General features: G+C 43.9%; 1 long non-coding RNA gene across 3 annotated transcripts in view; it reads left to right on the top strand.

Annotated features, from left to right (window-relative positions):
• The window catches only part of LOC307181405, a 205826-nt gene that overhangs the window by 85780 nt on the left and 97592 nt on the right, over positions 1-22454 (top strand). The window contains exon 3 of one of the 3 annotated variants that reach the window (XR_013826686.1): positions 14554-14635. The exons of the other annotated variants lie outside the window; for them this stretch is intronic. This is a non-coding gene — a long non-coding RNA (uncharacterized lncRNA). Of the gene's footprint in view, positions 1-14553; positions 14636-22454 lie in introns of those variants that run through there. 3 annotated transcript variants of the gene reach the window in all.

The following is a 22454-nucleotide window of genomic DNA, read 5'->3' as shown; positions in this document are numbered from 1 at the left end:
CCACACCCTTTCCAGCATTTTTTGTTTGTAGATTTTCAATGATGCCTATTCTACCAGGTGTGAGGTGATACCTCATTGTTGAATCCATTTCGTTGAGCAAGGGGTAGCTCTTGTCTATTACATATTTGGCTTATGGAACGGTATCTGTGCTAATTTCAAACTCTGCTTTTATGCAGTACCCCAACTCACCTTCCCCCTTAAGCAGGCATAAGATGGTTTTCTAAACTTGAGACCCTGTTCTGTTTTGTAATTCAGTTCATGTGTAGCCAAGATCACATTCTGTGTATTAGTGATACCTTATGATGTTTCTTTTTCTGTGTGACTTATTTCACTTAGAATCATCGTGCCTCAATCCACTCATTATGCTGGTACGGGCCTGGTGACATAGATTTCATTGCTGAGTGGTATTCTGTTGTACATAAGTACCGCAACTTCTTTATCCATTATTTGCTCTCTGGGATATTTAACTTGTGCCGTAGAAGAGATTTCTGTAAAAAGACCCATCCCAAATTTTGGGGTTGCTGTGTCTTTTTGATATTAATTTCCCTAAGCTATAGGACCATAAGTGGAAGTGCCCTAGGCTCTGTTGCTTTGTTTTTTAGATGTTTCAGGAAACACCATACACATCTCCCGAGTGTCTGTTGGCAATTTACATCCCGCCCATCAGCATAACAAGGCTCCCAGTTCTCCATGGCCTGTCCTGCCTTTCTGGGTTTTACACTTTTTTCAGATGGCCCTTTTGACCGGGGGGAAGTGAGACTTCATTGTAGTGCAGATTTCCTTTGCAAGCTTGCTTGGTTGGCCAAAAAGGGCGTATGCGTTTTTTCCTGAATATATTCAGGAAAAAACGCATACGCCCTTTTGGCAAAGTGCATCATTGTGGACGTTCTGCCTCTTTTCCTATGCTTTCAATGCAATTCCAGTCTACCTCCTGAAATCGGTATCCTGCAATTCTGCCCCGCTTTCAAGTCCTCTTGGCAGCCTTACTTCAGTATATTTTTGGACGATAGCTGTCATTTATAACTCTGCAGGTTTGTGAATTACAGAGACCCTGAGCTCCTTTCTTCAACTCGCTTTCTTTTGAGCTGGCCGCAACACCGCAGGATGGCTTCAGGCCCTAATCTGTTTCCGGCACGGCACGCTGAGCCTTTGGTTATTTCCTCTTCCTGGTGGGAAATGAGAGTTAAATTTGCCCGTCCAGACACCTCCAGCTAGTCTCTCATTGGTTCTCCCTATTCCTGTTCATCTTCCGCAGAAATTGCAAACTGGGCCAAACAGGAGGTTAAAGGCGCTGACTCTCCAAGTCAGGAGAGTGTTAGTAAAGGGTCTGGAATGTTGCACCCGAGTACCAGGGGAGGAAAACTGAGACATATTTGAACACGTCTCCCGTTCACATGGTTGATCATACTCGGGGTTCCACATGCATGTTTTAGCTGAAGGAAGAATACCTTAAACCTGGAGAGTTGAGACCCGTGTAATGGGTACCATGCAATATGACTTCAAAGGGTCTTCATTTGCTCACCGAACCTCTGCAATCCTATCACTGCTGCGTTCATGCCCCTGTACACATGCTTGATTCTCTTTCGGAGACATAGCAATCCATAGGTTTTAAGATACTTACTAGTCAGGTACATTCTTAGGCGTTTAATATGGGGTGTTGAGTCCATTTCATTGAGCAAGGAGTAGCTCTTGTCTATTCCATATTTGGCTTAAGGAACTTTATCTGTGCTCATTTCAATCTCTGGTTTTATGCAGCACCCCAACTCACCTTTCCCCTTAAGCAAGCATAAGTTGGTTTTCTAAATTTGAGACCCTGTTCTGTTCTGTAATTCAGTTCCTGTGTAGCCAAGTTTCCATTCCGTGTATTAGTGATATCTTATGATGTTTCTTTTTCTGTGTGACTTATTTCAGTTAGAATCATCATACCTGAATCCACTCATTGTGCTGCTAAGGGCCTGATGACATAGATTTCATTGCTGAGTGATATTGCTTTGTAAGTGAATACCACAACTTCTTTATCCATTTTTCACTTTCTGCGATGTTGAACTTGTACTGTAAACGAGGTTCTTGTAAACAGAGGCGTCCCAAACTTTGGGGTGGCTGTGTCTTTTTTATTTTAATCTCCCTAAGCTATAGGACCATAAGTGGAAGTGCCCTAGGCTCTGTTGCTTTGTTTTTTAGATGTTTCAGGAAACACCATACACTTCTCCCAAGTGTCTGTTGACAATTTACATCCCGCCCATCAGCATAACAAGGCTCCCAGTTCTCCATGGCCTGTTCTGCCTTTCTGGATTTTACACTTTTTTCAGATGGCCCTTTTGACCGGGGGGAAGTGAGACTTCATTGTAGTGCAGATTTCCTTTGCAAGCTTGCTTGGTTGGCCAAAAAGGGCGTATGCGTTTTTTCCTGAATATATTCAGGAAAAAACGCATACGCCCTTTTTGGCCAAGTGCATCATTGTGGACGTTCTGCCTCTTTTCCTATGCTTTCAATGCAATTCCAGTCTACCTCCTGAAATCGGTTTCCTGCAATTCTGCCCCGCTTTGAAGTCCTCCTGGCAGCCTTACTTCAGTATATTTTTGGACGATAGCTGTCATTTATAACTCTGCAGGTTTGTGAATTACAGTGCCCCTGAGCTCCTTTCTTCAACTCGCTTTCTTGTGACCTGGCCGCAACACCGCAGGATGGCTTCAGGCCCTAATCTGGTTCCGGCCCCGCACGCTGAGCCGTTGGTTAATTCCTCTTCCTGGTCGGAAATGAGAGTTAAATTTGCCCGTTCAGACACCTCCAGCTAGCCTCTCATTGGTTCTCGCTATTCCTGTTCATCTTCTGCAGAAATTGCAAACTGGGCCAAACAGGAGGTTAAAGGCACTGACTCTCCAAGTCGGGAGAGTGTTAGTAAAGCGTCTGGAATGTTGCACCCGAGTACCAGGGTACGAAAACTGAGACATATTTGAACACGTCTCCCGTTCACATGGTTGATCATACTCTGGGTTCCACATGCATGTTTTAGCTGAAGGAAGAATACCTAAAACCTGGAGAGTTGAGACCCGTGGAATGGGTACCATGCAATATGACTTCAAAGGGTCTTCATTTGCTCACCGAACCTCTCCAATCCTATCACTGCTGCGTTTATGCCCCTGTACACACGCTTGATTCTCTTTTGGAGACATAGCAATCCATAGGTTTTAAGATACTTACTAGTCAGGTACATTCTTAGGCGTTTAATATGGGGTGTTGAGTCCATTTCGTTGAGCAAGGAGTAGCTCTTGTCTATTCCATATTTGGCTTAAGGAACTTTATCTGTGCTCATTTCAATCTCTGGTTTTATGCAGCACCCCAACTCACCTTTACCCTTAAGCAAGCATAGGTTGGTTTTCTAAATTTGAGACACTGTTCTGTTCTGTAATTCAGTTCCTGTGTAGCCAAGTTTACATTCCGTGTATTAGTGATATCTTATGATGTTTCTTTTTCTGTGTGACTTATTTCAGTTAGAATCATCATACCTGAATCCACTCATTGTGCTGCTAAGGGCCTGAGAACACAGATTTCATTGCTCAGTGATATTGCTTTGTAAGTAAATACCACAACTTCTTTATCCATTTTTCACTTTCTGCGATGTTGAACTTGTACTGTAAACGAGGTTCTTGTAAACAGAGGCGTCCCAAACTTTGGGGTGGCTGTGTCATTTTGATTTTAATTTCCCTAAGCTATAGGACCATAAGTGGCAGTGCCCTAGGCTCTGTTGCTTTGTTTTTTAGATGTTTCAGGAAACACCATACACTTCTCCCGAGTGTCTGTTGGCAATTTACATCCCGCCCATCAGCATAACAAGGCTCCCAGTTCTCCATGGCCTGTCCTGCCTTTCTGGATTTTACACTTTTTTCAGATGGCCCTTTTGACCAGGGGGAAGTGAGACTTCATTGTAGTGCAGATTTCCTTTGCAAGTTTGCTTGGTTGGCCAAAAAGGGCGTATGCGTTTTTTCCTGAATATATTCAGGAAAAAACGCATACGCCCTTTTTGGTCAAGTGCATCATTGTGGACGTTCTGCCTCTTTTCCTATGCTTTCAATGCAATTCCAGTCTACCTCCTGAGATCGGTTTCCTGCAATTCTGCCCCGCTTTCAAGTCCTCTTGGCAGCCTTACTTCAGTCTATTTTTGGACGATAGCTGTCATTTATAACTCTGCTGGTTTGTGAATTACAGTGCCCCTGAGCTCCTTTCTTCAACTCGCTTTCTTGTGAGCTGGCCGCAACACCGCAGGATGGCTTCAGGCCCTAATCTGGTTCCGGCACGGCACGCTGAGCCTTTGGTTATTTCCTCTTCCTGGTGGGAAATGAGAGTTAAATTTGCCCGTCCAGACACCTCCAGCTAGTCTCTCATTGGTTCTCGCTATTCCTGTTCATCTTCCGCAGAAATTGCAAACTGTGCCAAACAGGAGGTTAAAGGCGCTGACTCTCCAAGTCGGGAGAGTGTTAGTAAAGCGTCTGGAATGTTACACCCGAGTACAAGGGTACAAAAACTGAGACATATTTGAACACGTCTCCCGTTCACATGGATGATCATACTCTTGGTTCCACATGCATGTTTTAGCTGAAGGAAGAATACCTTAAACCTGGAGAGTTGAGACCCGTGTAATGGGTACCATGCAATATGACTTCAAAGGGTCTTCATTTGCTCACCGAACCTCTGCAATCCTATCACTGCTGCGTTCATGCCCCTGTACACATGCTTGATTCTCTTTCGGAGACATAGCAATCCATAGGTTTTAAGATACTTACTAGTCAGGTACATTCTTAGGCGTTTAATATGGGGTGTTGAGTCCATTTCGTTGAGCAAGGAGTAGCTCTTGTCTATTCCATATTTGGCTTAAGGAACTTTATCTGTGCTCATTTCAATCTCTGGTTTTATGCAGCACCCCAACTCACCTTTCCCCTTAAGCAAGCATAAGTTGGTTTTCTAAATTTGAGACCCTGTTCTGTTCTGTAATTCAGTTCCTGTGTAGTCAAGTTTCCATTCCGTGTATTAGTGATATCTTATGATGTTTCTTTTTCTGTGTGACTTATTTCAGTTAGAATCATCATACCTGAATCCACTCATTGTGCTGCTAAGGGCCTGATGACATAGATTTCATTGCTGAGTGATATTGCTTTGTAAGTGAATACCACAACTTCTTTATCCATTTTTCACTTTCTGCGATGTTGAACTTGTACTGTAAACGAGGTTCTTGTAAACAGAGGCGTCCCAAACTTTGGGGTGGCTGTGTCTTTTTTATTTTAATCTCCCTAAGCTATAGGACCATAAGTGGAAGTGCCCTAGGCTCTGTTGCTTTGTTTTTTAGATGTTTCAGGAAACACCATACACTTCTCCCAAGTGTCTGTTGGCAATTTACATCCCGCCCATCAGCATAACAAGGCTCCCAGTTCTCCATGGCCTGTCCTGCCTTTCTGGATTTTACACTTTTTTCAGATGGCCCTTTTGACCGGGGGGAAGTGAGACTTCATTGTAGTGCAGATTTCCTTTGCAAGCTTGCTTGGTTGGCCAAAAAGGGCGTATGCGTTTTTTCCTGAATATATTCAGGAAAAAACGCATACGCCCTTTTTGGCCAAGTGCATCATTGTGGACGTTCTGCCTCTTTTCCTATGCTTTCAATGCAATTCCAGTCTACCTCCTGAAATCGGTTTCCTGCAATGCTGCCCCGCTTTCAAGTCCTCTTGGCAGCCTTACTTCAGTCTATTTTTGGACGATAGCTGTCATTTATAACTCTGCAGGTTTGTGAATTACAGTGCCCCTGAGCTCCTTTCTTCAACTCGCTTTCTTGTGACCTGGCCGCAACACCGCAGGATGGCTTCAGGCCCTAATCTGGTTCTGGCACGGCACGCTGAGCCTTTGGTTAATTCCTCTTCCTGGTGGGAAATGAGAGTTAAATTTGCCCGTCCAGACACCTCCAGCTAGGCTCTCATTGGTTCTCGCTATTCCTGTTCATCTTCCGCAGAAATTGCAAACTGGGCCAAACAGGAGGTTAAAGGGACTGACTCTCCAAGTCGGGAGAGTGTTAGTAAAGCGTCTGGAATGTTGCACCCGAGTACCAGGGTACGAAAACTGAGACATATTTGAACACGTCTCCCGATCACATGGTTGATCATACTCTGGGTTCCACACGCATGTTTTAGCTGAAGGAAGAATACCTTAAACCTGGGTAGTTGAAACCCGTGGAATGGGTACCATGCAATATGACTTCAAAGGGTCTTCATTTGCTCACCGAACCTCTCCAATCCTATCACTGCTGCGTTTATGCCCCTGTACACATGCTTGATTCTCTTTCGGAGACATAGCAATCCATAGGTTTTAAGATACTTACTAGTCAGGTACATTCTTAGGCGTTTAATATGGGGTGCTGAGTCCATTTCGTTGAGCAAGGAGTAGCTCTTGTCTATTCCATATTTGGCTTAAGGAACTTTATCTGTGCTCATTTCAATCTCTGGTTTTATGCAGCACCCCAACTCACCTTTCCCCTTAAGCAAGCATAAGTTGGTTTTCTAAATTTGAGACCCTGTTCTGTTCTGTAATTCAGTTCCTGTGTAGCCAAGTTTACATTCCGTGTATTACTGATATCTTATGATGTTTCTTTTTCTGTGTGACTTATTTCAGTTAGAATCATCATACCTGAATCCACTCATTGTGCTGCTAAGGGCCTGATGACATAGAATTCATTGCTGAGTGATATTGCTTTGTAAGTGAATACCACAACTTCTTTATCCATTTTTCACTTTCTGCGATGTTGAACTTGTACTGTAAACGAGGTTCTTGTAAACAGAGGCGTCCCAAACTTTGGGGTGGCTGTGTCTTTTTGATTTTAATCTCCCTAAGCTATAGGACCATAAGTGGAAGTGCCCTAGGCTCTGTTGCTTTGTTTTTTAGATGTTTCAGGAAACACCATACACTTCTCCCAAGTGTCTGTTGGCAATTTACATCCCGCCCATCAGCATAACAAGGCTCCCAGTTCTCAATGGCCTGTCCTGCCTTTCTGGATTTTACACTTTTTTCAGATGGCCCTTTTGACCGGGGGGAAGTGAGACTTCATTGTAGTGCAGATTTCCTTTGCAAGCTTGCTTGGTTGGCCAAAAAGGGCGTATGCGTTTTTTCCTGAATATATTCAGGAAAAAACGCATACGCCCTTTTTGGCCAAGTGCATCATTGTGGACGTTCTGCCTCTTTTCCTATGCTTTCAATGCAATTCCAGTCTACCTCCTGAAATCGGTTTCCTGCAATTCTGCCCCGCTTTCAAGTCCTCTTGGCAGCCTTACTTCAGTCTATTTTTGGACGATAGCTGTCATTTATAACTCTGCAGGTTTGTGAATTACAGTGCCCCTGAGCTCCTTTCTTCAACTCGCTTTCTTGTGAGCTGGCCGCAACACCGCAGGATGGCTTCAGGCCCTAATCTGGTTCTGGCCCGGCACGCTGAGCCTTTGGTTAATTCCTCTTCCTGGTGGGAAATGAGAGTTAAATTTGCCCGTTCAGACACCTCCAGCTAGCCTCTCATTTGTTCTCGCTATTTCTGTTTATCTTCCGCAGAAATTGCAAACTGGGCCAAACAGGAGGTTAAAGGCACTGACTCTCCAAGTCGGGAGAGTGTTAGTAAAGCATCTGGAATGTTGCACCCGAGTACCAGGGGAGGAAACCTGAGACATATTTGAACACGTCTCCCGTTCACATGGTTGATCATACTCTGGGTTCCACATGCATGTTTTAGCTGAAGGAAGAATACCTAAAACCTGGAGAGTTGAGACCCGTGTAATGGGTACGATGCAATATGACTTCAAAGGGTCTTCATTTGCTCACCGAACCTCTCCAATCCTATCACTGCTGCGTTTATGCCCCTGTACACACGCTTGATTCTCTTTTGGAGACATAGCAATCCATAGGTTTTAAGATACTTACTAGTCAGGTACATTCTTAGGCGTTTAATATGGGGTGTTGAGTCCATTTCGTTGAGCAAGGAGTAGCTCTTGTCTATTCCATATTTGGCTTAAGGAACTTTATCTGTGCTCATTTCAGTCTCTGGTTTTATGCAGCACCCGAACTCACCTTTCCCCTTAAGCAAGCATAAGTTGGTTTTCTAAATTTGAGACCCTGTTCTGTTTTGGAATGCAGTTCCTGTGTAGCCAAGTTTACATTCCGTGTATTAGTGATATCTTATGATGTTTCTTTTTCTGTGTGACTTATTTCAGTTAGAATCATCGTACCTGAATCCACTCATTATGCTGCTAAGGGCCTGATGACATAGATTTCATTGCTGAGTGATAATGCATTGTACTTAAGTACCTCAAGTTCTTTATCCATTTTTCACTTTCTGTGATATTGAACTTGTACGGTAAACGAGGTTCTTGTAAACGGAGGTGTCCGAAACTTTGGGGTGGCTGTGTCTTTTTGATTTTAATTTCCCTAAGCTATAGGACCATAAGTGGAAGTGCCCTAGGCTCTGTTGCTTTGTTTTTTAGATGTTTCAGGAAACACCATACACTTCTCCCGAGTGGTTGTTGGCAATTTACATCCCGCCCATCAGCATAACAAGGCTCCCAGTTCTCCATGGCCTGTCCTGCCTTTCTGGATTTTACACTTTTTTCAGATGGCCCTTTTAACCGGGGAGAAGTGAGACTTCATTGTAGTGCAGATTTCCTTTGCAAGTATGCTTGGTTGGCCAAAAAGGGCGTATGCGTTTTTTCCTGAATATATTCAGGAAAAAACGCATACGCCCTTTTAGGCCAAGTGCATCATTGTGGACGTTCTGCCTCTTTTCCTATGCTTTCAATGCAATTCCAGTCTACCTCCTGAAATCGGTTTCCTGCAATGCTGCCCCGCTTTCAAGTCCTCTTGGCAGCCTTACTTCAGTCTATTTTTGGACGATAGCTGTCATTTATAACTCTGCAGGTTTGTGAATTACAGTGCCCCTGAGCTCCTTTCTTCAACTTGCTTTCTTGTGACCTGGCCGCAACACCGCAGGATGTCTTCAGGCCCTAATCTGGTTCTGGCACGGCACGCTGAGCCTTTGGTTAATTCCTCTTCCTGGTGGGAAATGAGAGTTAAATTTGCCCATCCAGACACCTCCAGCTAGTCTCTCATTGATTCTCGCTATTCCTGTTCATCTTCCGCAGAAATTGCAAACTGGGCCAAACAGGAGGTTAAAGGCGCTGACTCTCCAAGTCGGGAGAGTGTTAGTAAAGCGTCTGGAATGTTGCACCCGAGTACCAGGGTACAAAAACTGAGACATAGTTGAACACGTCTCCCGTTCACACGGATGATCATACTCTTGGTTCCACATGCATGTTTTAGCTGAAGGAAGAATACCTTAAACCTGGAGAGTTGAGACCCGTGTAATGGGTACCATGCAATATGACTTCAAAGGGTCTTCATTTGCTCACGAACCTCTCCAATCCTATCACTGCTGCGTTTATGCCCCTGTACACATGCTTGATTCTCTTTCGGAGACATAGCAATCCATAGGTTTTAAGATACTTACTAGTCAGGTACATTCTTAGGCGTTTAATATGGGGTGCTGAGTCCATTTCGTTGAGCAAGGAGTAGCTCTTGTCTATTCCATATTTGGCTTAAGGAACTTTATCTGTGCTCATTTCAATCTCTGGTTTTATGCAGCACCCCAACTCACCTTTCCCCTTAAGCAAGCATAAGTTGGTTTTCTAAATTTGAGACCCTGTTCTGTTCTGTAATTCAGTTCCTGTGTAGCCAAGTTTCCATTCCGTGTATTACTGATATCTTATGATGTTTCTTTTTCTGTGTGACTTATTTCAGTTAGAATCATCATACCTGAATCCACTCATTGTGCTGCTAAGGGCCTGATGACATAGAATTCATTGCTGAGTGATATTGCTTTGTAAGTGAATACCACAACTTCTTTATCCATTTTTCACTTTCTGCGATGTTGAACTTGTACTGTAAACGAGGTTCTTGTAAACAGAGGCGTCCCAAACTTTGGGGTGGCTGTGTCTTTTTGATTTTAATCTCCCTAAGCTATAGGACCATAAGTGGAAGTGCCCTAGGCTCTGTTGCTTTGTTTTTTAGATGTTTCAGGAAACACCATACACTTCTCCCAAGTGTCTGTTGGCAATTTACATCCCGCCCATCAGCATAACAAGGCTCCCAGTTCTCCATGGCCTGTCCTGCCTTTCTGGATTTTACACTTTTTTCAGATGGCCCTTTTAACCGGGGAGAAGTGAGACTTCATTGTAGTGCAGATTTCCTTTGCAAGTATGCTTGGTTGGCCAAAAAGGGCGTATGCGTTTTTTCCTGAATATATTCAGGAAAAAACGCATACGCCCTTTTTGGCCAAGTGCATCATTGTGGACGTTCTGCCTCTTTTCCTATGCTTTCAATGCAATTCCAGTCTACCTCCTGAAATCGGTTTCCTGCAATGCTGCCCCGCTTTCAAGTCCTCTTGGCAGCCTTACTTCAGTCTATTTTTGGACGATAGCTGTCATTTATAACTCTGCAGGTTTGTGAATTACAGTGCCCCTGAGCTCCTTTCTTCAACTTGCTTTCTTGTGACCTGGCCGCAACACCGCAGGATGTCTTCAGGCCCTAATCTGGTTCTGGCACGGCACGCTGAGCCTTTGGTTAATTCCTCTTCCTGGTGGGAAATGAGAGTTAAATTTGCCCATCCAGACACCTCCAGCTAGTCTCTCATTGATTCTCGCTATTCCTGTTCATCTTCCGCAGAAATTGCAAACTGGGCCAAACAGGAGGTTAAAGGCACTGACTCTCCAAGTCGGGAGAGTGTTAGTAAAGCATCTGGAATGTTGCACCCGAGTACCAGGGGAGGAAACCTGAGACATATTTGAAGACGTCTCCCGTTCACATGGTTGATCATACTCTGGGTTCCACATGCATGTTTTAGCTGAAGGAAGAATACCTAAAACCTGGAGAGTTGAGACCCGTGTAATGGGTACGATGCAATATGACTTCAAAGGGTCTTCATTTGCTCACCGAACCTCTCCAATCCTATCACTGCTGCGTTTATGCCCCTGTACACACGCTTGATTCTCTTTTGGAGACATAGCAATCCATAGGTTTTAAGATACTTACTAGTCAGGTACATTCTTAGGCGTTTAATATGGGGTGTTGAGTCCATTTCGTTGAGCAAGGAGTAGCTCTTGTCTATTCCATATTTGGCTTAAGGAACTTTATCTGTGCTCATTTCAGTCTCTGGTTTTATGCAGCACCCGAACTCACCTTTCCCCTTAAGCAAGCATAAGTTGGTTTTCTAAATTTGAGACCCTGTTCTGTTTTGGAATGCAGTTCCTGTGTAGCCAAGTTTACATTCCATGTATTAGTGATATCTTATGATGTTTCTTTTTCTGTGTGACTTATTTCAGTTAGAATCATCGTACCTGAATCCACTCATTATGCTGCTAAGGGCCTGATGACATAGATTTCATTGCTGAGTGATAATGCATTGTACTTAAGTACCTCAAGTTCTTTATCCATTTTTCACTTTCTGTGATATTGAACTTGTACGGTAAACGAGGTTCTTGTAAACGGAGGTGTCCGAAACTTTGGGGTGGCTGTGTCATTTTGATTTTAATTTCCCTAAGCTATAGGACCATAAGTGGAAGTGCCCTAGGCTCTGTTGCTTTGTTTTTTAGATGTTTCAGGAAACACCATACACTTCTCCCGAGTGGTTGTTGGCAATTTACATCCCGCCCATCAGCATAACAAGGCTCCCAGTTCTCCATGGCCTGTCCTGCCTTTCTGGATTTTACACTTTTTTCAGATGGCCCTTTTAACCGGGGAGAAGTGAGACTTCATTGTAGTGCAGATTTCCTTTGCAAGTATGCTTGGTTGGCCAAAAAGGGCGTATGCGTTTTTTCCTGAATATATTCAGGAAAAAACGCATACGCCCTTTTTGGCCAAGTGCATCATTGTGGACGTTCTGCCTCTTTTCCTATGCTTTCAATGCAATTCCAGTCTACCTCCTGAAATCGGTTTCCTGCAATGCTGCCCCGCTTTCAAGTCCTCTTGGCAGCCTTACTTCAGTCTATTTTTGGACGATAGCTGTCATTTATAACTCTGCAGGTTTGTGAATTACAGTGCCCCTGAGCTCCTTTCTTCAACTTGCTTTCTTGTGACCTGGCCGCAACACCGCAGGATGTCTTCAGGCCCTAATCTGGTTCTGGCACGGCACGCTGAGCCTTTGGTTAATTCCTCTTCCTGGTGGGAAATGAGAGTTAAATTTGCCCATCCAGACACCTCCAGCTAGTCTCTCATTGATTCTCGCTATTCCTGTTCATCTTCCGCAGAAATTGCAAACTGTGCCAAACAGGAGGTTAAAGGCGCTGACTCTCCAAGTCGGGAGAGTGTTAGTAAAGCGTCTGGAATGTTGCACCCGAGTACCAGGGTACAAAAACTGAGACATAGTTGAACACGTCTCCCGTTCACACGGATGATCATACTCTTGGTTCCACATGCATGTTTTAGCTGAAGGAAGAATACCTTAAACCTGGAGAGTTGAGACCCGTGTAATGGGTACCATGCAATATGACTTCAAAGGGTCTTCATTTGCTCACGAACCTCTCCAATCCTATCACTGCTGCGTTTATGCCCCTGTACACATGCTGGATTCTCTTTTGGAGACATAGCAATCCATAGGTTTTAAGATACTTACTAGACAGGTACATTCTTAGGCGTTTAATATGCGGTGTTGAGTCCATTTCGTTGAGCAAGGAGTAGCTCTTGTCTATTCCATATTTGGCTTAAGGAACTTTATCTGTGCTCATTTCAATCTCTGGTTTTATGCAGCACCCCAACTCACCTTCCCCCTTAAGCAAGCATAAGTTGGTTTTCTAAATTTGAGACCCTGTTCTGTTCTGTAATTCAGTTCCTGTGTAGCCAAGTTTACATTCCGTGTATTACTGATATCTTATGATGTTTCTTTTTCTGTGTGACTTATTTCAGTTAGAATCATCATACCTGAATCCACTCATTGTGCTGCTAAGGGCCTGATGACACAGATTTCATTGCTGAGTGATATTGCTTTGTAAGTAAATACCACAACTTCTTTATCCATTTTTCACTTTCTGCGATGTTGAACTTGTACTGTAAACGAGGTTCTTGTAAACAGAGCCGTTCCAAACTTTGGGGTGGCTGTGTCTTTTTGATTTTAATTTCCCTAAGATATAGGACCATAAGTGGAAGTGCCCTAGGTTCTGTTGCTTTGTTTTTTAGATGTTTCAGGAAACACCATACACTTCTCCCCAGTGGTTGTTGGCAATTTACATCCCGCCCATCAGCATAACAAGGCTCCCAGTTCTCCATGGCCTGTCCTGCCTTTCTGGATTTTACACTTTTTTCAGATGGCCCTTTTGACCGGGGGGAAGTGAGACTTCATTGTAGTGCAGATTTCCTTTGCAAGCTTGCTTGGTTGGCCAAAAAGGGCGTATGCGTTTTTTCCTGAATATATTCAGGAAAAAACGCATACACCCTTTTTGGCCAAGTGCATCATTGTGGACGTTCTGCCTCTTTTCCTATGCTTTCAATGCAATTCCAGTCTACCTCCTGAAATCGGTTTCCTGCAATGCTGCCCCGCTTTCAAGTCCTCTTGGCAGCCTTACTTCAGTATATTTTTGGACGATAGCTGTCATTTATAACTCTGCAGGTTTGTGAATTACAGTGCCCCTGAGCTCCTTTCTTCAACTCGCTTTCTTGTGACCTGGCCGCAACACCGCAGGATGGCTTCAGGCCCTAATCTTGTTCCGGCCCGGCATGCTGAGCCTTTGGTTAATTCCTCTTCCTGGTGGGAAAGAAGAGTTAAATTTGCCCATCCAGACACCTCCAGCTAGCCTCTCATTGGTTCTCACTATTCCTGTTCATCTTCCGCAGAAATTGCAAACTGGGCCAAACAGGAGGTTAAAGGGACTGACTCTCCAAGTCGGGAGAGTGTTAGTAAAGCGTCTGGAAGGTTGCACCCGAGTACCAGGGGAGGAAAACTGAGACATATTTGAACACGTCTCCCGTTCACATGGTTGATCATACTCTGGGTTCCACATGCATGTTTTAGCTGAAGGAAGAATACCTTAAACCTGGAGAGTTGAGACCCGTGTAATGGGTACCATGCAATATGACTTCAAAGGGTCTTCATTTGCTCACCGAACCTCTCCAATCCTATCACTGCTGCGTTTATGCCCCTCTACACACGCTTGATTCTCTTTTGGAGACATAGCAATCCATAGGTTTTAAAAAACTTACTAGTCAGGTACATTCTTAGGCGTTTAATATGGGGTTTTGAGTCCATTTCATTGAGCAAGGAGTAGCTCTTGTCTATTCTATATTTGGCTTAAGGAACTTTATCTGTGCTCATTTCAATCTCTGGTTTTATGCAGCACCCCAACTCACCTTTCCCCTTAAGCAAGCATAAGTTGGTTTTCTAAATTTGAGACCCTGTTCTGTTTTAGAATGCAGTTACTGTGTAGCCAAGTTTACATTCCGTGTATTAGTGATATCGTATGATGTTTCTTTTTCTGTGTGACTTATTTCAGTTAGAATCATCGTACCTGAATCCACTCATGCTGCTACGGGCCTGATGACATAGATTTCATTGCTGAGTGATACTGCATTGTACGTAAGTACCACAAGTTCTTTATCCATTTTTCACTTTCTGTGATATTGAACTTGTACGGTAAAGGAGGTTCTTGTAAACGGAGGCGTCCCAAAGTTTGGGGTGGCTGTGTCTTTTTGATTTTAATTTCCCTAAGCTATAGGACCATAAGTGGAAGTGCCCTAGGCTCTGTTGCTTTGTTTTTTAGATGTTTCAGGAAACACCATACACTTCTCGCGAGTGGTTGTTGGCAATTTACATCCCGCCCATCAGCATAACAAGGCTCCCAGTTCTCCATGGCCTGTCCTGCCTTTCTGGATTTTACACTTTTTTCAGATGGCCCTTTTGACCGGGGGGAAGTGAGACTTCATTGTAGTGCAGATTTCCTTTGCAAGCTTGCTTGGTTGGCCAAAAAGGGCGTATGCGTTTTTTCCTGAATATATTCAGGAAAAAACGCATACGCCCTTTTTGGCCAAGTGCATCATTGTGGACGTTCTGCCTCTTTTCCTATGCTTTCAATGCAATTCCAGTCTACCTCCTGAAATCGGTTTCCTGCAATTCTGCCCCGCTTTCAAGTCCTCTTGGCAGCCTTACTTCAGTCTATTTTTGGACGATAGCTGTCATTTATAACTCTGCAGGTTTGTGAATTACAGTGCCCCTGAGCTCCTTTCTTCAACTCGCTTTCTTGTGAGCTGGCCGCAACACCGCAGGATGGCTTCAGGCCCTAATCTGGTTCCGGCACGGCACGCTGAGCCTTTGGTTAATTCCTCTTCCTGGTGGGAAATGAGAGTTAAATTTGCCCATCCAGACACCTCCAGCTAGTCTCTCATTGATTCTCGCTATTCCTGTTCATCTTCCGCAGAAATTGCAAACTGGGCCAAACAGGAGGTTAAAGGCGCTGACTCTCCAAGTCAGGAGAGTGTTAGTAAAGCGTCTGGAATGTTGCACCCGAGTACCAGGGTACAAAAACTGAGACATAGTTGAACACGTCTCCCGTTCACATGGATGATCATACTCTTGGTTCCACATGCATGTTTTAGCTGAAGGAAGAATACCTTAAACCTGGAGAGTTGAGACCCGTGTAATGGGTACCATGCAATATGACTTCAAAGGGTCTTCATTTGCTCACGAACCTCTCCAATCCTATCACTGCTGCGTTTATGCCCCTGTACACATGCTGGATTCTCTTTTGGAGACATAGCAATCCATAGGTTTTAAGATACTTACTAGACAGGTACATTCTTAGGCGTTTAATATGCGGTGTTGAGTCCATTTCGTTGAGCAAGGAGTAGCTCTTGTCTATTCCATATTTGGCTTAAGGAACTTTGTCTGTGCTCATTTCAATCTCTGGTTTTATGCAGCACCCCAACTCACCTTCCCCCTTAAGCAAGCATAAGTTGGTTTTCTAAATTTGAGACCCTGTTCTGTTCTGTAATTCAGTTCCTGTGTAGCCAAGTTTCCATTCCGTGTATTACTGATATCTTATGATGTTTCTTTTTCTGTGTGACTTATTTCAGTTAGAATCATCATACCTGAATCCACTCATTGTGCTGCTAAGGGCCTGATGACACAGATTTCATTGCTGAGTGATATTGCTTTGTAAGTAAATACCACAACTTCTTTATCCATTTTTCACTTTCTGCGATGTTGAACTTGTACTGTAAACGAGGTTCTTGTAAACAGAGCCGTTCCAAACTTTGGGGTGGCTGTGTCTTTTTGATTTTAATTTCCCTAAGATATAGGACCATAAGTGGAAGTGCCCTAGGTTCTGTTGCTTTCTTTTTTAGATGTTTCAGGAAACACCATACACTTCTCCGGAGTGGTTGTTGGCAATTTACATCCCGCCCATCAGCATAACAAGGCTCCCAGTTCTCCATGGCCTGTCCTGCCTTTCTGGATTTTACACTTTTTTCAGATGGCCCTTTTGACCGGGGGGAAGTGAGACTTCATTGTAGTGCAGATTTCCTTTGCAAGCTTGCTTGGTTGGCCAAAAAGGGCGTATGCGTTTTTTCCTGAATATATTCAGGAAAAAACGCATACGCCCTTTTTGGCCAAGTGCATCATTGTGGACGTTCTGCCTCTTTTCCTATGCTTTCAATGCAATTCCAGTCTACCTCCTGAAATCGGTTTCCTGCAATTCTGCCCCGCTTTCAAGTCCTCTTGGCAGGCTTAGTTCAGACTATTTTTGGACGATAGCTGTCATTTATAACTCTGCAGGTTTGTGAATTACAGTGCCCCTGAGCTCCTTTCTTCAACTCACTTTCTTGTGACCTGGCCGCAACACCGAAGGATAGCTTCAGGCCCTAATCTGGTTCCGGCACGGCATGCTGAGCCTTTGGTTATTTCCTCTTCCTGGTGGGAAATGAGAGTTAAATTTGCCCGTCCAGACACCTCCAGCTAGTCTCTCATTGGTTCTCGCTATTCCTGTTCATCTTCCGCAGAAATTGCAAACTGGGCCAAACAGGAGGTTAAAGGTGCTGACTCTCCAAGTCGGGAGAGTGTTAGTAAAGCGTCTGGAATGTTGCACCCGAGTACCAGGGTACAAAAACTGAGACATAGTTGAACACGTCTCCCGTTCACACGGATGATCATACTCTTGGTTCCACATGCATGTTTTAGCTGAAGGAAGAATACCTTAAACCTGGAGAGTTGAGACCCGTGTAATGGGTACCATGCAATATGACTTCAAAGGGTCTTCATTTGCTCACGAACCTCTCCAATCCTATCACTGCTGCATTTATGCCCCTGTACACATGCTTGATTTTCTTTCGGAGACATAGCAATCCATAGGTTTTAAGATACTTACTAGACAGGTACATTCTTAGGCGTTTAATATGCGATGTTGAGTCCATTTCGTTGAGCAAGGAGTAGCTCTTGTCTATTCCATATTTGGCTTAAGGAACTTTATCTGTGCTCATTTCAATCTCTGGTTTTATGCAGCACCCCAACTCACCTTCCCCCTTAAGCAAGCATAAGTTGGTTTTCTAAATTTGAGACCCTGTTCTGTTCTGTAATTCAGTTCCTGTGTAGCCAAGTTTACATTCCGTGTATTACTGATATCTTATGATGTTTCTTTTTCTGTGTGACTTATTTCAGTTAGAATCATCATACCTGAATCCACTCATTGTGCTGCTAAGGGCCTGATGACACAGATTTCATTGCTGAGTGATATTGCTTTGTAAGTAAATACCACAACTTCTTCATCCATTTTTCACTTTCTGCGATGTTGAACTTGTACTGTAAACGAGGTTCTTGTAAACAGAGCCGTTCCAAATTTTGGGGTGGCTGTGTCTTTTTGATTTTAATTTCCCTAAGCTATAGGACCATAAGTGGAAGTGCCCTAGGTTCTGTTGCTTTGTTTTTTAGATGTTTCAGGAAACACCATACACTTCTCCCGAGTGATTGTTGGCAATTTACATCCCGCCCATCAGCATAACAAGGCTCCCAGTTCTCCATGGCCTGTCCTGCCTTTCTGGATTTTACACTTTTTTCAGATGGCCCTTTTGACCGGGGGGAAGTGAGACTTCATTGTAGTGCAGATTTCCTTTGCAAGCTTGCTTGGTTGGCCAAAAAGGGCGTATGCGTTTTTTCCTGAATATATTCAGGAAAAAACGCATACGCCCTTTTTGGCCAAGTGCATCATTGTGGACGTTCTGCCTCTTTTCCTATGCTTTCAATGTAATTCCAGTCTACCTCCTGAAATCGGTTTCCTGCAATTCTGCCCCGCTTTCAAGTCCTCTTGGCAGCCTTACTTCAGTCTATTTTTGGACGATAGCTGTCATTTATAACTCTGCAGGTTTGTGAATTACAGTGCCCCTGAGCTCCTTTCTTCAACTCGCTTTCTTGTGACCTGGCCGCAACACCGCAGGATGGCTTCAGGCCCTAATCTGGTTCCGGCACGGCACGCTGAGCCTTTGGTTAATTCCTCTTCCTGGTGGTAAATGAGAGTTAAATGTGCCCGTCCAGACACCTCCAGCTAGTCTCTCATTGGTTCTCGCTATTCCTGTTCATCTTCCGCAGAAATTGCAAACTGGGCCAAACAGGAGGTTAAAGGGACTGACTCTCCAAGTCGGGAGAGTGTTAGTAAAGCGTCTGGAATGTTGCACCCGAGTACCAGGGTACGAAAACTGAGACATAGTTGAACACGTCTCCCGATCACATGGTTGATCATACTCTAGGTTCCACATGCATGTTTTAGCTGAAGGAAGAATACCTAAAATCTGGGTAGTTGAAACCCGTGGAATGGGTACCATGCAATATGACTTCAAAGGGTCTTCATTTGCTCACCGAACCTCTCCAGTCCTATCACTGCTTCGATTATGCCCCTGTACACATGCTTGATTCTCTTTCGGAGACATAGCAATCCATAGGTTTTACGATACTTACTAGTCAGGTACATTCTTAGGCGTTTAATATGCGGTGTTGAGTCCATTTCGTTGAGCAAGGAGTAGCTCTTGGCTATTCCATATTTGGCTTAAGGAACTTTATCTGTGCTCATTTCAATCTCTGGTTTTATGCAGCACCCCAACTCACCTTTCCCCTTAAGCAAGCATAAGTTGGTTTTCTAAATTTGAGACCCTGTTCTGTTCTGTAATTCAGTTCCTGTGTAGCCAAGTTTACATTCCGTGTATTAGTGATATCTTATGATGTTTCTTTTTCTGTGTGACTTATTTCAGTTAGAATCATCATACCTGAATCCACTCATTGTGCTGCTAAGGGCCTGATGACACAGATTTCATTGCTGAGTGATATTGCTTTGTAAGTAAATACCACAACTTCTTTATCCATTTTTCACTTTCTGCGATGTTGAACTTGTACTGTAAACGAGGTTCTTGTAAACAGAGCCGTTCCAAACTTTGGGGTGGCTGTGTCTTTTTGATTTTAAATTCCCTAAGCTATAGGACCATACATGGAAGTGCCCTAGGCTCTGTTGCTTTGTTTTTTAGATGTTTCAGGAAACACCATACACTTCTCGCGAGTGGTTGTTGGCAATTTACATCCCGCCCATCAGCATAACAAGGCTCCCAGTTCTCCATGGCCTGTCCTGCCTTTCTGGATTTTACACTTTTTTCAGATGGCCCTTTTAACCGGGGAGAAGTGAGACTTCATTGTAGTGCAGATTTCCTTTGCAAGTTTGCTTGGTTGGCCAAAAAGGGCGTATGCGTTTTTTCCTGAATATATTCAGGAAAAAACGCATACGCCCTTTTTGGCCAAGTGCATCATTGTGGACGTTCTGCCTCTTTTCCTATGCTTTCAATGCAATTCCAGTCTACCTCCTGAAATCGGTTTCCTGCAATGCTGCCCCGCTTTCAAGTCCTCTTGGCAGCCTTACTTCAGTCTATTTTTGGACGATAGCTGTCATTTATAACTCTGCAGGTTTGTGAATTACAGTGCCCCTGAGCTCCTTTCTTCAACTCGCTTTCTTGTGACCTGGCCGCAACACCGCAGGATGGCTTCAGGCCCTAATCTGGTTCCGGCACGGCACGCTGAGCCTTTGGTTAATTCCTCTTCCTGGTGGGAAATGAGAGTTAAATTTGCCCGTCCAGACACCTCCAGCTAGTCTCTCATTGGTTCTCGCTATTCCTGTTCATCTTCCGCAGAAATTGCAAACTGGGCCAAACAGGAGGTTAAAGGGACTGACTCTCCAAGTCGGGAGAGTGTTAGTAAAGCGTCTGGAATGTTGCACCCGAGTACCAGGGTACGAAAACTGAGACATATTTGAACACGTCTCTCGTTCACATGGTTGATCATACTTGGGTTCCACATGCATGTTTTAGCTGAAGGAAGAATACCTTAAACCGGGAGAGTTAATACCCGTGTAATGGGTACCATGCAATATGACTTCAAAGGGTCTTCATTTGCTCACGAACCTCTCCAATCCTATCACTGCTGCATTTATGCCCCTGTACACATGCTTGATTTTCTTTCGGAGACATAGCAATCCATAGGTTTTAAGATACTTACTAGACAGGTACATTCTTAGGCGTTTAATATGCGATGTTGAGTCCATTTCGTTGAGCAAGGAGTAGCTCTTGTCTATTCCATATTTGGCTTAAGGAACTTTATCTGTGCTCATTTCAATCTCTGGTTTTATGCAGCACCCCAACTCACCTTCCCCCTTAAGCAAGCATAAGTTGGTTTTCTAAATTTGAGACCCTGTTCTGTTCTGTAATTCAGTTCCTGTGTAGCCAAGTTTACATTCCGTGTATTACTGATATCTTATGATGTTTCTTTTTCTGTGTGACTTATTTCAGTTAGAATCATCATACCTGAATCCACTCATTGTGCTGCTAAGGGCCTGATGACACAGATTTCATTGCTGAGTGATATTGCTTTGTAAGTAAATACCACAACTTCTTCATCCATTTTTCACTTTCTGCGATGTTGAACTTGTACTGTAAACGAGGTTCTTGTAAACAGAGCCGTTCCAAATTTTGGGGTGGCTGTGTCTTTTTGATTTTAATTTCCCTAAGCTATAGGACCATAAGTGGAAGTGCCCTAGGTTCTGTTGCTTTGTTTTTTAGATGTTTCAGGAAACACCATACACTTCTCCCGAGTGATTGTTGGCAATTTACATCCCGCCCATCAGCATAACAAGGCTCCCAGTTCTCCATGGCCTGTCCTGCCTTTCTGGATTTTACACTTTTTTCAGATGGCCCTTTTGACCGGGGGGAAGTGAGACTTCATTGTAGTGCAGATTTCCTTTGCAAGCTTGCTTGGTTGGCCAAAAAGGGCGTATGCGTTTTTTCCTGAATATATTCAGGAAAAAACGCATACGCCCTTTTTGGCCAAGTGCATCATTGTGGACGTTCTGCCTCTTTTCCTATGCTTTCAATGTAATTCCAGTCTACCTCCTGAAATCGGTTTCCTGCAATTCTGCCCCGCTTTCAAGTCCTCTTGGCAGCCTTACTTCAGTCTATTTTTGGACGATAGCTGTCATTTATAACTCTGCAGGTTTGTGAATTACAGTGCCCCTGAGCTCCTTTCTTCAACTCGCTTTCTTGTGACCTGGCCGCAACACCGCAGGATGGCTTCAGGCCCTAATCTGGTTCCGGCACGGCACGCTGAGCCTTTGGTTAATTCCTCTTCCTGGTGGTAAATGAGAGTTAAATGTGCCCGTCCAGACACCTCCAGCTAGTCTCTCATTGGTTCTCGCTATTCCTGTTCATCTTCCGCAGAAATTGCAAACTGGGCCAAACAGGAGGTTAAAGGGACTGACTCTCCAAGTCGGGAGAGTGTTAGTAAAGCGTCTGGAATGTTGCACCCGAGTACCAGGGTACGAAAACTGAGACATAGTTGAACACGTCTCCCGATCACATGGTTGATCATACTCTAGGTTCCACATGCATGTTTTAGCTGAAGGAAGAATACCTAAAATCTGGGTAGTTGAAACCCGTGGAATGGGTACCATGCAATATGACTTCAAAGGGTCTTCATTTGCTCACCGAACCTCTCCAGTCCTATCACTGCTTCGATTATGCCCCTGTACACATGCTTGATTCTCTTTCGGAGACATAGCAATCCATAGGTTTTACGATACTTACTAGTCAGGTACATTCTTAGGCGTTTAATATGCGGTGTTGAGTCCATTTCGTTGAGCAAGGAGTAGCTCTTGGCTATTCCATATTTGGCTTAAGGAACTTTATCTGTGCTCATTTCAATCTCTGGTTTTATGCAGCACCCCAACTCACCTTTCCCCTTAAGCAAGCATAAGTTGGTTTTCTAAATTTGAGACCCTGTTCTGTTCTGTAATTCAGTTCCTGTGTAGCCAAGTTTACATTCCGTGTATTAGTGATATCTTATGATGTTTCTTTTTCTGTGTGACTTATTTCAGTTAGAATCATCA

The sequence above is a fragment of the Stenella coeruleoalba genome, assembly GCF_951394435.1.
Source record: "Stenella coeruleoalba genome assembly, contig: scaffold_250, whole genome shotgun sequence".
Taxonomy (NCBI): Eukaryota; Metazoa; Chordata; class Mammalia; order Artiodactyla; family Delphinidae; genus Stenella; species Stenella coeruleoalba.
The sequence above is the reverse complement of the archived record's forward strand: the minus strand, read 5'-3'. Positions and strand labels throughout refer to the sequence as shown.